Raw genomic sequence first — 17,811 nt, 5'->3', positions numbered from 1 at the left:
ACTTGTTTGAGCCCCTATAATGTGGGGCCTCTTTGTTACAGCACCTTCACTGTACCCTACTTAGAAAGAGAAATCCCACCCACACTACTGGATAAAGGGTTCCCCACAGATGGGAGGCTTTCCTCTCTGGGCTGGTCTGGGTCCCCACATCCACCACCCAGCTTTTGGCCTGACCTGGTGTATAGTCAGTCACTACTGGATTTGAATTTGAAAAGGGAGCTAGTTGTATCCACATTTGCTTCCTCCTCAGACTACGAGCATGTTAGATTCTATCCCAGGGGATCCCTTGGGTCATTAGTGAAGGATTTTGAAAAACACCAGCCCCACTTGGGGGTACCAAAAGAGAAGGTGTTTTGTCCAAACCTTAAAGGCCCCTGGGAGAGAACCACTCAGGAGATGGGATAGGACCTTTAATTAATTGATCAGTCCCCATATGGTAGGTGCTGCCTAAACATTTACATGCTCTGGCTCATATAATTCTCCCAGTGATCCCACAAGGGGGTATGTGGTATTCTGCCTGCTTAGCTTCCATGGGGGTAAAAGAGAATAAAGATGTGGATAAAAACAAGGCAGGGGTCCTCATGGACTAAGGCTAACACTGTGCAATGAACTAAAGAGAAGGATTAACTCAGCCTTCTACACACCTGGAAAACCAGGGGGTGTGAGGGAGCACAGAACTTGAGTGCTGGAGGGAGATTCAATCTGGTTCTGCTGCACTGTGAAGCCCACAAGCCCAAAGCTCTTTGTCCAACCTAGGATCAGGCCTCATGTCTGCTGGGGCCCAGATGGAGAAGAAGAAGCAGCCAAGCTGGGGCCAAGCAGCCAAGATGGGTGACCAGGTCCCAGGTCCTGGGTTCCAGAGGACCATGACTCTGGGAAGGGCCCTAGCAGAATAGCCTGGGTATTTCCAGCCAGGGGTGAGGGTCCTGGGTCCACTGGGAAGCAGGCAGGGCCTGGCCAAGCTTGGGACATCTCAGGTCTTTTCTCTTTTGGGGGCTCATTTTGTTTTGGAGACATTGAGAAATACCAAAAACAGCATTATAAAGACTCTGGTATGTCTTAAATGTTTATATTGGTCTCATGAACACTTTTTTTTTCTTGAGACAGAGTCTCACTGTTACCCTGGGTAGAGTGTGGTGGCATCATCATAGCTCATAGCAACCACAAACTCTTGGGCTCAGGCCATCCTCTTACTTCAGCCTCCCAAATAGCTGGGACTGTCATGATGCCTGGTTAGTTTTTTCTATTTTTAGTAGAGACAGGATCTCACTCTTGCTCAGACTGGTCTCAAACTCCTGAGCTCAAGAAATCCACCTGCCTTGGCCTAATCCAAAGTGCTAGCATTACAGGTGTGAGCCACCGCAGCCAGACTTCATGAACACTCTTAACACAAGCAAATATGGTGGTATATAATTCCTCCATTCACAAGATAATGTCAGGATTCATAAAGGACATTGACTTGGGGCACCATACAGAGAGGTGGGAGTAAGGATGTTCTCTGAGATGGGAGGTTCCCTCACTGCCGTCCCATGAATATCTCAGCTCTCCATACTGTCAGAGAAATTGTCCTGCTTGAGTGTTAACTACACAGATCAGAGATGACACCCAAAATCTGCATTTCAGGCTCTTCAGGAATGTGGGTCCTGTGCTGGGTCCCCACCCCATCCCATTCTAAGACTGGTCTATGAGCTGGTCCTATGCCCAGGAGGATGACGGGGGCTGATCTTGAGTGGTATGTAGGGAGTGCCTGACTTCATCCCCCAAAGGTGGTAGGGACAGCCCCTACTGGCATGGGTCTGGCTGCTGGGTCTGCCACAAGGGCCATGAGGAGCTGTAATCCCTCTTGGATAGGTGGAAAATGGCTGAGATTTAAAGATCAGCCCCTCCAAGATGTTTGGGGCAGAGTTTGGAGCTGCCTGTGATTCTAATTCCCCTTCCCCACGCTGCAGTCAGAAGAGGGTAAGGGGTGGGGCAGGGTAAGGTGGAGTCTCAAGCTCTTGTCAACTGGGTCTGAACCTCCAACCCCAACCCCCAGCCAAAGAGCCTGGCCCAGCCACCCAAATAGGAGACAGACAGAGCTTCACAGCCACTAAGAATTAAACCTATTGATTTTCCCCATTAGCTAGAGAAGGCCATCAAAGTGCATTAAAACCAGGCAAAGTAGCATCATCCTGAATAATTAACATCTACAAATGACAACCCTGTGGGACCTGGGGGTGGGGGAAGGCGCACCTAGAGGCCTGGGGCACCCTGACCCCATCTGACACCTTCCCCGGGGAGAATACCCTGAGCTGCCCACCCTACCCCGGCCCTCCCCTGTCCCCTCTCATTCCCTGTTCTCTTCTCAGAGAAACACAAAACAGGAGTATTAATAGCTCTACATTCACTATTCAGAGGACCACGCTGCCGTGCATCACAGCATGACCTTGGGTGAGTTGCTGCCCCTTTCTTGGCTCATTCTGTTCCCTGTGTAGTGTAGGGATTGGACCAACTAGCCTCTGGTTAGGTCTGTAAGTCAATAGTTTTAGAGAGGAACAGTGACTCATCCAGAGCCACATAGCAAGTCTGTAGCAGAGCCTGGGCTCCCAGAACATCTCCCCCAGCCCAGTCCATGGGGCCCTGTTGTGCAAATCAGAAAATAAAAGACCCCCTTGGGATAGACCAATTGGAAAAAGACACCCCTCTAGGTGGACCAATTAGAAAAAGACAATATCCTGCCCTAGTACAGTCGCAGTTCAAGAGTGCAAGACTTGGCAGATCAGCGTAAGGGCCAGATATCAGCCCCATCCACCATCTGTCAGGGTGTCTCTGTACAGTGTGCACAGCCACTCCATTCTCAATCCTCACCTTTTCTTGGCCAGGGAAGCCCAGACCTGTTCTTCCAGCTGATGGAATTGTGTTCCACATATATGAACAGTTCTTTCCTAGCCTCTCTGCTTCCCTACCTTCAAACTTCTCAGTCCTTTAGCCAACCCAAGTTCCCACTTCCACCTTCCTCCCCACCTGTCCTTCCTCCTCAGAGCCTTGGGAGAGGCAACCCTTGGAAGAATACCTCCTACCTCTCCGATTCTGTCACCTCTGTCATCTTCTTGCCTTCTAGTACACTGTCCCTCTCTTCCCTGGCTCTTAGCCTTTGCATACTCTATTCCCTCTGCTGGTGATGCCCCACCCCTTGAGCCCCCCTGGAAAAGTCTATTTACACTTTTAAGGACCAGATTAAAGATCTTCTCTGCTTCTCACTGTCTTCTTCAAATGCCAGCTAGTTCTTACCGCTAGGCATTTGCACTTGCTTCTCTCTCTTTCTGGAACATTCTCAATCTTCTGGCTGGTTCCTCCTCCTCTTCCCTTCTCCTCTTCCTGCAGGTTGCAGCTCCAATGAGGTGTTCCCTGAAAATTCTAACTACCACGCTAACAGCTTTTCTCACATGTCCTTGTTTTATTTATTTATTTTATTTGTTTTTTATTTTTGAGACAGAATCTCACTTTGTCACCCTAGGTATAGAGTGCCATGGCATCATAACTCACAGCAACCTTAAATTCTTGAGCTCAAGAGATCCTTTTGCCTCAGCCTCCTGAGTAGCTGGAACTACAGGCACCTACCACGACAGCCAGGTAGTTTTTCTATTTTTAGTAGAGACAGGGTCTCACTCTTGCTCAGGCTGGTCTCGAACTCCTGAGCTCAGGCTATCCACCTGCCTCAGCCTCCCAGAGTGTTAGGATTACAGGCATAAGCCACTGCGCCCAGCCCCTTGTTTTATTTTTTAATAGCACTTTCACAATCTGAATTTCTTTTTCCTTTGTTTGCTGGTGCTGCCAGGGCCCCTGTGGTTGTTTATGTCATAAATTGCAAAGGAGGTAGAGGGGGCTGAAACTCAGTCTGCATCCACACTATAGGCTGATGCTCCAGGCTGCACCTGCGTGATGGCAAGCACCTTTTCCTCACTCACACTGCAGCCCCCTTGGCCTCCCACAGTGACGTGGAAACCTGCAGAGGCAGGAAGGGTGTCTGCCCTCTCCACTGCTGTGTGCCTCATGTAGCAACCCACAAAGGCAGGGGGCAACCTGAGTGCAGCCCAGCGCAGTGCCTGGCATGTAGTGCAAGAAATATTTTTCAGGTGAAAAAATTCTACTCTGATTCCTCCATTCCCACCCACTACCCTGCCCATGTTCCTCAATAAAATACATTGCGTCAGCCTCATGTCTGGGTCCCACCGAAGCCAGCCACAGAATGGGGCCCAGAGTTGGCAAGGGTGACTGTTAAGGGAACGTGAGGGGACCCAGTGAGCTTACGGGTGACTGTGTGAGTTGGGAAGCCTTGGGGTTCCCTGAAGCTCAGAGCCCTGCCCATCTCAGGATGGCTGCCCTGAGCCCCACCTGGCTTCCCGGAGGTGCAAGTGGAAGGATCAGGTAGCCAGGGCACCCTGACCAAGACCAGGTTGCCCAGTGCAATATCAAACCTTGTGGACAGGAGGCGGTACTGATTGTCCACTGCGGCAGCCAGGCTCAGGGCGGGGGCGGCATCCAGGCGCCGCCTTTCCCTCTGCTCCTGGCCACTTCAGGAGGCTATCTCACTGGCCCAGTCGCTGGCCTTCCCAGCTCTGGCAGAGAAGGAGTTAACCTCCAGACTTCTCAGCGTGAATGTGGAGCTATTAATACCCACAGCCCAGCCGGTCTGCAAGCAGCCACTGGAGTCAGAGGGAGCTGGGAGCAGAGGGAGCCTCTAGTCGGAGCTGAACATGACCAGGACTCCAGGGTCAGAACTTTTCTCCAGGACAGCGTGAGCACTGGGCAGCCTCTCCCAGTCCTTCTGCACCTTCCAGCTGCAGGCCAAACCCACTCTCCTGGGGGCCACCCATGCCACCCACCCTGGCATAGGAGAACAAACTTTCTTAGGGAAGCTGCCTTTGTGGCCGTGCTTGCTGGATAGGAAGGAGCAGACAGCTGGATGGACAGATGGCCAGAAGGACAGGTCATCTGCAAGCCTGTTACCCTGTCCTGCCTCTGACAGACAGCAACAGAGTGGGCAACCCAGGGGCCTAGGGCTCCACCGGGGTAGTGAGGAGGAGCCCTACCGGACTTTCATCCCCCAGCCAACACTTCTGAGTTCAGGCTGGAAGCTGCTTTCTGAGACCTAGCCCAGTGGCTGGAGCCCCTGTGGATCAGGACAGCAGCCCCTGTCAGACAGAGCCACAGGCTCCTCTACCGACCGAGGCAACGGGCAACCTGAGTGCAAAGGCACAGGTGGTGGGTGGGCAGGTGCGGGGCCCTGAGGTTGACAGGCTGCTGACCCTGGAGCACTTTTGCTCAGGGACTCCTGTCCAGGCTGGGGACAATGCTCCCACGACTGCCACCAGCCACCCCTGCCCTGTCCTGGAGCTGCCTCCGGCCTGGCCCACGGGCTGTGGAGCCGATGATGTACCAGCCTTCTGCTTCGTCTGCTTCCACAGGGAGGAGGAGGAGGAGCTGCTGGAAGAGATCCCACTGCGGAGGTCAGTGCCGTGGGGCAGGGAGGGCACAGCACTGGGCCTGGTGGTCTTGCTTCTGAGTCTCTCTGCCTGCCCACTGTTTGCCACCCACTGCCACCTTCCTGCTTCAGACTCAGATCTCTTACCTAGTTATCACCCTGCCTCCTCCCTATCTCTCCCACCCTGGCCCCTGAGTGACTTTCCAGTCCCCTCCCATGTGGTGTGCCTCCTCTGCTCAGAGCCCTCCAAACCTCTCAGCTCCCACAGAATGAAGTCAACACTCGGCTGGCCGTTCAAAGCCTGGGTGATTTGGGCTGATGACACCTCCCACCTCATCTCACTCTGTTTCCCCTCCAGTGAAACTGCCTACACTCCTCTTCCCCTGGCTCTACTCCATCCCTGCCCACCTGAATGCCTGCCTCCTCCTTCAGGAAGCCCTCTTGGAAGCCCCTGCCCCACCTGCCCTTTCCTTCCCACAGGCCACTGGCACCTAACAGGTGTTTGGTCTTTGTTGAATTAGCTTGTGTGCGTATAAAAGAGAGAAGGGGAGGCAGAGAGAGAACGAAGGTTTGTGAGGTATTTGGGAGTGACTGCGCTTGACTGTGAGTGTGTATATGTTTGTGAGGGTGATTTCTACATACCTACGTGGAAAGAGGGGTTGTGTGGGGGCACAGTGGGGATTCACACCCCAGAGGCCGTTGTTCCTTTTGCTAGCTCTCCCCAGCCCCACCCACAGGGAAACCCAGACTTCAGTCAAGTGCATTACCCAAGCTGTGACCACAGGCTCTGGGAATGGATCTGCATGGGAGACAGGGGTCACCTCTGCTCCAGCCTAGACCGCCCATGCCTCCATCAGCACTGAGTCAGCACTGTCCTGGGTCAGGAGAAGGGCAGGCACAACCAAGCCAGCTGTCCCCGCAGGCCTCTTGAAGGACAGAGGGCTGGGGTGTAGGCTCCTGTGTCCCGGGCCAGGTTCCTCCCTTACTCTCTCTGTTGGATGCTGGATCTGTAATTAATTTCCCCCGTGTGGGCCTCTGTCTTCTCATCTGTGCAATGGAGTGCCAGTGCCTGAGCCAGGAACTGGGACCTGCCTGGTAGGAAAGAGAGAAGACAGAGCAGTTTGGCACAGAATAGTGGGCGCCTCAGTGGGCGTGGGTGCACTGTGCCCAGGGTGTTGGGAGGAAAGACGGACCACCTGTGCTTGCAGAAATGCTAGGAGAGTCCCAGGTCTGTCTTGAAGAGCAAGTGCTCTCCCAGGTGGTGAGTGAAGCTGAGGAAAGAGCAAAGACTCCGTGGTGGGAAAAAGAAAGTGTGTAGGGATGAGGCCACAGGGACAGAGAGGCTGGATCACAAAAGGCCTTGACCACTGAGCCAAGGACTTGATCCATACGCACAGGACTAGGCCATAGGGAGGGCCTGAAACAAAACAAGAGCAAGATAGGAGACCTTGTGAAATTACAGGTGCACAAGTGCTTCTTGAATCCCAAAGCAACAGACTCAGGATAGAACCACTGTGTCCATAGTAGGAGCTCAAAATGCTTGTTGAGTGAATGAATGAATGAATGAATGTGACACAGAAAAAGACAGGGCATTGGAACCATCTGAGTTGACTCTACTCCCAGGCCCTGCCTTGGAGACTCAGGTCTTGGAGGGGATGGATATATGGTATTGACTGGTTCCCCGAGTGAGCAACTTGAGCAAATCAGCATCCAGAAAGCCCCAGAATGAGACAGGCACAGGTCTTAGGAGATCCTGCCGCCTCCTCTCTCATCCTTCCATCTCCCACCCCCAGCTGTCTCTCTCTGCCTCCTGCCCTGGACCTACGGTTGCAGGAGTTGGCCTCCTTTCTAGTTGGCAGATTCTGGCCCTTTAAGGCCTGGGAGGAGACACGGCCAGGCTGGGCAGAGACAGTGACCACAGGTGCCAGGTGGTGAAGCTAAAAATACTGAGTGATGTGCCCGCCCAGGCTGCAGGAGCAGTCAGTGCTGGCTGGGGAGGGAGGAGGGGAGGCCCTGGAGTGTTTCTTTGCTGTAGGGGGAGGAACCGTGGGGCAGTGAGACTGGGTGGGGTCACCACAGGGCTAAGAGGAGTCTGTGGTTGCCCTTTACCACTCCCTACCACCCTTGTCCCCTCTCAGCCTTTCAGGATTCACTCCTGAATGGCTGCTACATTTAGCAGCCCTGGGGCAAGCTGATTCCACTGCCTCCTGCTTCTGTGTGACCCCGGGGAAGTCATTTCTTCTCTTTGGGCTTCTGTAAAATTAAAGAGCTGGATTTTCTTGGGTATTTTTAGGGACAGAGAAGCAATAAGGGGTGTAGGTAATCTGTTTACTAATTTGTGGATTCAACAAGCTTTCTCTGACACACCCTGGGGACTGGATGCTGAAGCCAGAGATGAAGGTGACACAAGCACTTCCCTGGAGGGGCTCACAGCCTAACAGGGACAAAACAGCACACACGAACAAGCAGCACAGTGTGCTGTAAGAGAGGTGTGAGCACCAGGCCCTCAACTTCTGTTGTGGGATGATCCAAAAGATCATCTGCATTAAACACTTCTGCATCAAGTTGCAAAAGATCATCTGATTAAACACTTCTGCATTTAACAAAAATGTCTCAGCAAAAGTGTCAACCCCCAGTGTTGTTTACCAGCCACCTACATGTGGTATTTTAATGTATCAATTAAGGTGAGGCAAGTTGTTATAACAAACCAGCTTGGAAGTAGAGTTGGAACTCAGCACAGCAGAGTTTTCCAGCCTGCTTATTTAAAGTCTGATGGGGGTTGTCGGGGGAGACGCTGCTCTGCGCTGTCTTTCAGGGACCCAGGCTCCTTTCAGCTCGAGGCTCTGTTGCCACCCAGAGCCTCAGATCTGATGTGGGATCCTCACATCCAGCTCACAGATGAACAGCAAGAGTGGAGATCAGGCATGAAGTTTTTATGAGCCAAAGCTGGAAGTGGCCACCTTCGCTTCTGCCCACATGCCTTGGCCAGAGCTGCTAACCGTAGGAGAAGCTGGGAAGTGCAGTCTAGTGGGAAAACCTCATTGGGTTGTCATGACAATGAAATAACTTGTATACATGACGCATCCGACACATAATAGATGCCCAATGTGTTCCTTCATTTCTTCATTTCACGACAGAGTTCATTGAGCACCTTCGGTGGACTAGTGCCAGAAATCAGACTGACAACATCATCCCTGCCTCGTGGGGCTTAATCTAATGAGGGAGTCAAACAAAACACAAAGAAAGAAACACATAAGATCATCAAAGTTCAAAACCCTCCATGAAGGAAATAAGCAGGGGTGGTGGAGAAGATGCCCACTTTGCAGAAGTTGGGACGTTTCATCCAAGAGAGTCCAAATCTCTTGCCTCGTCCCACAACAGAAGCCAAGGGCCTTGTGCTCGCACCTCTATTCAGCACAGTGTGCTGCGTGTTTGGCCAGGGTAGGTCTAGAGTTCCCCTCAATCCCCTTCCCTATCCCCTGAGACCTAGAGAGGAGGCCTTGGGAAGGCAGGGGGACACACAGCAGAGTGAATGGAGAGGACCAGAGGCAGGAACAAGTGTGGGGAGCTCAAGGAGCAAAGGTCAGTGTGTCTAGGGCAGAGCGGGCAACAGGGACAGTGACCAGGTGAGGCTGGAGAGACAGAGACATCCAGATCACATTTGCCTTGTGGCCACAGGGAGAACAGATTTTGTTCTAGATAGAATTGGGAAGCCTTTGGAAGCTTTTAAGTGGAAGAAGTGATATAATCTGATAACATTTAAAGGATATCTCAGACTGCTCTGGGGGAGAATCAATGGCTGCTGGGCCAAGTGGACACAAGATGCTGGTGTGGAGGTCACAGTGGTGATGTGGGCACAGATGTTGGCATGGGGAAGTGATGCCTTCTAAACATACCTGTGCCTAGGAGGCAGAAGCCACAGAATTTGCTGATGGGTTAAAGCAGTGGTTCTCAACCCTCCTAATGCCTCGGCCCTTTAATATGGCTACGACCCATAGGTTGAGAACCGCTGGGTTAGAGGAAGAAGGGAGTCAGGATGAAGCTGGAGCCTGAGATTAGATAGGAACATGAGTGCTGAGCAGATTCAAGGGAGGGAAGAGGTTCGGTGAGAAATCCAGGAATTCTGCTGTAGATATTTTCAGCTGAGAAGCAGGTGAGGTGTCCAAGGGAAGATGTCAAGGCAGGACTTGAATCTGGAGTTCAGAGGGGGATATCAGAGGAGGATAGCCCAGCTGCTGATAAAATACTCATGTCTGAGTCATCAGCATAAAATCAGCATGGGAAGCCATGAGATCACACTGGAGAGTGGAGAGAAGAGTCACCAGGAGGTAGCCCTGAGCACCTCCACAGATCATGTGGAGGAGAAGCCAGTGAGGGTGGCAGAGAAGGAGCACCTGGGCGGGGAGAGTAGGAGGAAGCCGGGGGCGTGTGCTGACATGGAAGCCAGCAGAGAGTGTGTCAAGAAGGAGGGAGAGCCTGGTCCTCTGGCTTCAGAGATGCTGAACAGTCAAAAGAATGTAGAAGTCTTTGATTAGAACATATCATGAGGCCGGGCATAGTGGCTCATGCCTGTCATACCAACACTTTGGAAGGCCAAGGCTGGAGGATCCCTTAAGGCCAGGAGTTCAAACCAGCCTGGGCAACATAAAGTAACCCCGTCTCTATAAAAAAAAAAAAAAAAAATGTATTTTTTTGAGACAGGCTCACTCTGTCACCCTGGGTAGAATGCCGTGGCATCAGAGCTCACAGCAACCTCCAACTCTTGGGCTTAAGCGATTCTCTTGCCTCAGCCTCCCAAGTAGCTGGGACTGCAGGTGCCCGCCACAACACCCAGCTATGTTTTGTTACAGTTGCCACTGCTGTTCCAACCTGCCACCCTTGGTATATGGGGCCCTACCCACTGAGCCACAGGTGCCACCCCTCTATAAAAAAATTTTTTTTAATTAGCCGGGTGTACTCCCAGCTATTCAGGAGGCTGAGGCAGAAGGATCCCTTGGAGCCCAGGAGTTTGAGGTTACATTGAGCCATGATTGCACCTCTACAATCCAACTTCGGCAATGGAGTGAGATCTTGTCTCCAAAGAAAGCAAGAAAACCCTCTGAATTCCTCCCACATTCACTCTCCACAACTATATTCAATTGGTTTCTGAGTCCTACCCTATCCATCAGAAAAATTGGTCCCTTTCCTCCATTCCCTCTACCTCATTGCCCTGTCAGGGTTCAGACTCTAATCAGCTCTTCCCTGAGTTATTCAAAAGCCTTTAAGAAATAACACGTATGGGGCGGCGCCTGTGGCTCAGAGAGTAGGGTGCTGGCCCCATATGCCGAGGGTTATGGGTTCAAACCCGGCCCTGGCCAAACTGCAACAAAAAAATAGCCGGGCGTTGTGGCGGGCGCCTGTAGTCCCAGCTACTTGGGAGGCTGAGGCAAGAGAATCGCCTAAAAACTCAGGAGTTGGAGGTTGCTGTGAGCTGTGATGCTACAGCACTCTACCGAGGGTGACAAAGTGAGACTCTGTCTCTACAAAAAAAAAGAAATAACACGTATGAGCTGGATTCAGTGGCTCATACCTGTAATCTCAGCACTTTTGGAGGACAAGATGGGAGAATCTCTTGAGGCCAGGAGTTCAAGATTAGCCTGGGCAATATAGTGAGACATCATTTCTAAAAAAAGTAGAAAAATTAGCCAGCTGTTGTGGTGTGTATCTGTAGTCTCACCCAACTTGGAAGACTAAAGCAAGAGGACTGCTTGAGGCCAGGAGTTTGAGGTTGCTGTGAGCTATGACACCACTGCACTCTAGCCAGGGTAACCTAGTGAGACCTTGTTTCAAAAATAAATAAACTCTGTCACAAAGGGATGGAGACAAAAGTAGGTTTGAGTGGTGATTTCTAGTCAAAGATGAAGCATTGAACACACACACATAACTTCTCTGTGTCCTAAAATGCCATTAAAAGGATAATGAGTGGCTGGGCCTGGTGGCTTACGCATGTGATCCTCGCATTCTTGGAGGCTGAAGGTGAGAGGGTTCCTTGAGCTCTGGAATTCAAGACCAGCCTGAGCAAGAGCAAGACCCCATCTCTACCAAAAATATACAAAATAGCCAGGCATTGTGGTGGGCACCTGTTGTCCCAGATGCTCAGGAGGCTGAAGCAAGAGAATTGGTTTAGCCTAGGAGTTTGAGGTTGCTGTGAGCTCGGCTGACACCACAGCACTCTAGCCTGGGTGGCACATACTCTGTCTGGAAAACCAAAAATAAAACAAACAAACAAACAAAAAAAGGATAGTGAGTGGATATTTTTAAGATGTGTGTATCAGTCTTGTTTGGCTTCTATAACAAATTACCATACACTTAGATGACTGAACTCAAATTAATTCCTATGGTTCTGTACGTCAGAACAAACACACATCTCCCTGGCCTAAAATCAAAGTGTTGCTAAGACTGCTCTAGAAAGCTCTTTCTGGAAGGGCTTTCTGGAAGCTACAGAAAAGAATCCATTTCCTGGACTTTTCCAGTTTCTAGAAGACACCTGTGTCCCTTGGCCCGTGGCTTCCTCCCTCCAGCAAGGTGCATTGAATCTCTCTGGCCCTAAGTCTCTCCTCACCCAGCAGCCCCTGACCACAGCTGGGAAAGGTTTTCATGATTTACGTGATTCGACTGGGTTCACCTAAAGAATTCAGAATACTCTCCCCATCTCAAGGTCCTTAACACACATTTGCAAAGTCCCTTTTTCCATAGAGGTAACATATTCACAGGTTCTGGGGATTATGAGATGACATTTGGGAGGGGCATTATTCTGCCTACCAGAATACAAATCAGCAAGAACAAATCAACTGAAAAGGGGAACAATAGCTACACCATTCTGGGATCTAGAAGGCAGATAAACGTGTGGTAACTGACTTAGCGGACAGAGGAAATTGCTCCTTAAGAGAACCCTAAACTGATAATGGGAGAAGCCAAGAGCCCCAGAATTTACCCCACAAAGCCCCTCAAAAGGTGCCCATATTAATAGACTATGTACTTCTGGAAGTGAGAGTAGAGCTGGGCTAAAACCCAGCAGGGTTGGTTTAGAAAGGGGCTTTTTTTTGAGACAGAGCCTCAAGCTGTCGCCCTGGGTAGAGTGCAGTGGCATCACAGCTCACAGCAACCTCCAACTCCTGGGCTCTGTAATTCTCCTGCCTCCGCCTCCCAAGTAGCTGGGACTACAGGCGCCCGCCACAACGCCTGGCTATTTTTTGGTTGCAGCCGTCATTGTTGTTTGGCGGGCCCAGGCTGGATTCGAACCTGCCAGCTCAGGTGTATGTGGCTAGCACCTTAGCTGCTTGAGCCACAGGCGCCGAGCCTTTTTTTTTTTTTTTTTTATAAATATAGTATGTCAAAGTCCTATCTAAGAGTTAAGTATAGTAATTTATAGGTGGATTTTTTTTATTAAATCGTAACTGTGTCCATTAATGCATTTATGGGGTACAATGTACTGATTTCATATACAATTTGGAATGCTTGCATCAAATGGTTAACATAGCTAAAAAGGACTTTAATCCTCAGACTGTGCTTTCTCATGGGCACACAGCTGAGCACCAACTGTGCCCCAACCCAACAAAGCCTGGAGGTTTACTCTCCAGATCAGGTAGAACACAGGGTCTCCAAGGTGGGGGCCACCAGACACTAATGAGGGAAGAGTTCTAGACCCAACCTGACTGTGGGAAGCCCTGGTCCCTCATTCCCCCTTCTCAGACCTTCTTCCCCCTCTTGGCTCCCAGAACCCTGGGGTCAGGTCTCAACTCTCTAGAAGTCTCAGGAGACCCCAGAGTTTGCTTCTCTCAATCTCTAAATACAGGTGACCATAAAGTTCGTGTGCAAAAAATGCACCCTGCATTTTTTGACCCTTTATGGTCACCCTGCATATTAATGACAGGCCTTTTGCTACTGTTTCCTCCTTGTTATAGTTTTCTTCTCCCTGCATAGCTTCTGTGTCCTCCGAATTGCTTTTTCTTTATTTGTATTAGGTCTGCCTTTTATCTTAGAATCAGACCAATCAAAAAAAAAAGAATACCAAAATAGGCTGGCCTTGGGGATTGCCCAGTGGAACTTCCCAACCAAGTTTCTTACGTTGAACCCCTGAGTCAACAAGCCATCCCCATGCCCAGCACAGCGCTTCTCATCAGCTTGTTTTTAAAATTGTACTTTTATTTTTAAAATTTATTTACAGTGAAATACAATGATCTTAGGTAGACAGTGTAATGAAGGTTTCTTTGTTTTTGTGAGACAGAGTCTCTAGCTATCACCCTTGGTAGAGTGCTGTGGCGTCACAGCTCACAGCCACCTCCAACTCTTGGGCTCATGCAATTCTCTTGCCTCAGCCTCCCCAGTAGCTGGGACTACAGGTGCCACAACGCCTAGCTATTTTTCGGTTGTAGTTGGCCCAGGCTGGATTCGAACCCACCAGCTCCCGTGTATGTGGCTGGTGCCCTAGGCGCTGAGCTACAGGCGCCAAGCTAGTGTAATGAGTTTTGACAAATGTATACATCTGCATAATCCACGCCTCACTCCTCAATCCACACACAGAACATTTCTGTCTCCCCAGAAAGTTACATCATGCCCCAGTCAACACTTACCCCTACCACACACACAGAGGCAATCAATATTGTGATTCCTATTGGTTTTTTGTTTTTGTTTTTGTTATTTTTGAGACAGGGTCTTACTGTTACCCAGACTAGAGTTCAGTGGTATCATCATAGCTCATAGCAACCTCAAACTCCTAGGTTCAAGCAATCTTCCTGTCTCAGCCTCCTGATAATTTTTCTATTTTCTGTAGAGACGGGGTCTTGTACTTACTCAGGCTGGTCTCAACTCTTGAGGTCAAGGGATCCTCCCACCTTGGCCTCCCCAAATGCTAGGATTACAGGCGTGAGTCACTTTCTGCTCAAGTGTTCTGTAAACCTAAGACTGGTCTAAAACTGTAGCCATTTCGAGAGGTATGAAGTGATAGCGCATCATGTTTTTTTTTTTTTATTTGGCCAGGGATGGGTTTGAACCCGCCACCTCCGGCATATGGGACCAGTGCCCTACCAAGCCACAGGTGCTGCCCCGCATCCTGGTTTTGATTTGCATTTTCCTGATGATTAGTGCTGACATTGAACATTTTTCATATACTTGTTGGCCATTGGTATGTCTTCTTTGGAGAAATGTCTGTTCATGTTCTTAGCCCACTTTTTAACCGAGTTATTAGCTGTTTTGCTATTGAATTGTAGGAGTTCCTCATATGTTCTGGAGATCAACTCTTTTTCAGATACGTGGTTTGCAAATATTTTCTCCCATTCCATAGGTTGCCTTTTTAACTCTATTGATTGTTTCCTGTGCTGTGCAGAAGCTTTTTATTTTTTATTTATTTATTTTGTTATTGTTGGGGATTCGCTGAGGATACAAAGAGCCAGGTTGCATTGATTGCATTTGTTAGGTAAAGTCCCTCTTATGATTGTGTCCAACCCCCAAAAGGTGGAGCACACACCATGGCCCCCCAACTCCCATCGCTCCTTCCCTCTTTGCTCTCCCCTGAGAAGATTTTTAGTTTGATGTTTTCCTACTTGTCTATTTTTCTTTCCATTGCCTGTGGTTTTGGTGTCATATCTGTACTTGAATGCTTATGGTAAATTTATTCATAATTGCCAAAACTTGGAAGCAACCATAATGTCTTTCAAGAGGTATATGAAGGGTGGCACCCGTAGCTCAGTGGGTAGGGCGCTTGGCCACATACACTGAGGCTGGCGAGTTTAAGCCCAGCCTGGGTTAGCTAAAACAACAATGACAACTGCAATGAAAAAAATAGCCAGGCATTGTGGCGGGCGAGTCCCAGCTACTTGAGAGGCTGAGGCAAGAGAATCGCTTAAGCCCAAGAGGTTGCTGTGAGCTGTGACATCACAGCACTCTACCCAGGGCGACATAGTGACACTCTGTCTTAAAATAAGTAAATAAATAAATAAATAAAAGGTATATCCATACAGTAGAATTTTACTCAGCAATAAAAGATACGAGTTTTCAAGCCACCAAAAGACATACAGGAAACTTAAATGCATATTACTAAGTGAAAGAAGCGAGTCTGAAAAGTACTGTATGACTCGAATTACATGACAAATATATGGAAAATATGGAAAAGCAAAACTGCAGAGAGACAGTACTTGTACTTTTTTTTTTACAGTTTTTGGCCGTGGCCAGGTTTGAACCTGCCACCTCTGGTATATGGGGCCAGCGCCCTACTCCTTTGGGCTACAGGCACCACCCAAGATGGTACTTGTAAAAAGATCAGTGATTGCCAGGGGATTGGGGGGAGACGGGGATGGGTGAATAGGGGGAACATGGTGGATTTTTATGGCCGTGAAACTATTCTGTGAGATCCTGTCATGGCAGATTCCATATTGTGCATTTGTCAAAACCCACAGAACTGTGCACACAAAGAGTAAGCCCTAATATAAATTACAAACTTTAGTTAATGATAATGTACTGATGTTGGTTCATCAGTTTTAACAAGTGTACCATACCAATGCAAGGTGTTAGTGGCAGGAGAAATGTTGGTGGGTAGACTACCAAACTAAACTCTTGATAGATTCAAACACTTTTCTGCTCAAGTGTTCTGTAGACCTAAAACTGTTCTAAAAATTAAAGCCTATTGACTCAGCACCTGTAGCTCAAGTGGCTAAAGCGCCGGCCACATAAACCTGAGCTGGCAGGTTCGAATCCGGCCGGGTTTGCCAAACAATGACAACTACAACCAAAAACTAGCTGGGCATTGTGGCGGGTGCCTGTAGTCCCAGCTACTCGGGAGGCTGAGGCAAGAGAATCACCTAAGCCAGGAGCTGGAGGTTGCTGTAAGCTGTGATGCCACAGCACTCTACCCAGGGCAATAGCTTGAGGCTCTGTCTCCAAAAAATAATAAATAAAGCCTATTATTTAAAAGGGGGAAGAAAACATAATCTTCCATATAGAGCTGTGAGGTTTCCACCACATGCAAACATTAGTAATACCACCAATATTATGATGCGACTGTTATTTTGAGGGTGAAGATAGGAAGTGGGGGGTAGGGTGGGAGAGGGATGTACGTAAGAAGCTAAATCCTCTTCTCCCAAAGTGGAAAGCTGGTAGGGAATGCCTAAAACTGGAAAGGAAGCAATGTAAACATGTCATGTAGGAAATGCGGAGGTAAAAAATGACTAATCGGCCTCTAAAAGAGCTGAAATGGTTATCCCTAACAAGGACATGGGGGTGGGAGAAGAGGGGTGGGGCCCCTGTGATTCTAAACTATGGGCACATTTAGCTTGAATAAAAAATTGAAAGTATATTTACAAATGTATATACGTGTGTGCATATATGTGTGTGTGTACATATATATTTTTAGAAAAGCAGGGATAAGAGCAAAAGAGACTAGGAGGTGGCAGAGCAGAGACAATGTAGCCAGCTCCGTCAAGCAGCCACCAGGAGAGCCAAGAAATGTGATGTGGGTCAGGAGGAGACGCTGGAGCCTGGATGCCCAAGAGAATGTCCTGGGGAAAGGACGAGGCGGGTGAGGCGGGGCGGAGAGGGCAGGCCCCCTGGAGCGGGTCTCCGCAGCCCTGTGGGCTCCTCGGGAGGAGGGCCCGCCTGCGGCCAAAAGGTGGGGAGAGTTGGAAGAGGGAGGCGCCAGGTGGGTTGGCGGTCTGCGCGCGGAGGCCGCGGGGCTGTGTCGGGATCCATCTGCTTTCTCAGCTCAGTGGGAGCCACAGTTTAAGGAGAGATGAGGTGGTGGAAAAGAGTCATCCGAGACCTGGCCATGCACAGTGGGGTCTGCGGAGCGGCAGGGTCTGCGCCCCCGGGCTGTTTAGACGCGCGGCATCTCCGGCCTCGCCAAGATCCCCTGGAGATTCACTGGCAAAGTAAAGGCGAAGGAACGCTGCTCCGAGAGGGCAGGAAAAGGCACCTGGCAGGCACAGCGGGCTGTGGGGCGGGGCCGAGTGTTTCTGAATGGGAAGGTACACTGACAGCTGACGGGGGACCCCCACCCCCGGCAGCTCTGGCCTGCTTGCTGCGAGTAGTAAGAGGATGCGACGCTATGTCGGGCAGGGACCACAGCAGGAGTGGTGGCCAGGTGGGGGTGCTTTGCTGGGAGGCGTTCCTGGGGCGGAACCCCAGCAGGACTTTTGAAAGCTCCCCAGTGGATTATAACGTGCTGCAGAGTTTGAGAACCACGGTGTAGACAAAGAGACCCAGATTCTGCCGAGGAGGAGGGCAAGAAGGTATCCTGGGGCTGGCAGAGCCATGCAAGCCTCAACCAGGGATAGGCTCTTTGAATAGGACAGCCGAGTAGGGGTGGCTACAAGTCC

At 50.0% G+C, this 17,811-nt stretch overlaps 1 protein-coding gene across 2 annotated transcripts in view; it reads left to right on the top strand.

Annotated features, from left to right (window-relative positions):
* The first annotated feature begins 4,709 nt into the window (after positions 1-4,709).
* The window catches only part of SBK1 (SH3 domain binding kinase 1), a 52,527-nt gene continuing 39,425 nt past the window's right edge, over positions 4,710-17,811 (top strand). For both annotated transcript variants that reach the window (XM_053557529.1, XM_053557527.1), the window contains exon 1: positions 4,710-5,489. The gene's annotated coding sequence lies outside the window, so the exon portion shown is untranslated. The remainder of the gene's footprint in view (positions 5,490-17,811) is intronic.

Source organism: Nycticebus coucang, chromosome 12 (assembly GCF_027406575.1).
Source record: "Nycticebus coucang isolate mNycCou1 chromosome 12, mNycCou1.pri, whole genome shotgun sequence".
Lineage (NCBI taxonomy): Eukaryota > Metazoa > Chordata > Mammalia > Primates > Lorisidae > Nycticebus > Nycticebus coucang.
Note: the sequence above shows the minus strand (reverse complement) of the source record. Positions and strands in the feature narration are given on the sequence as shown.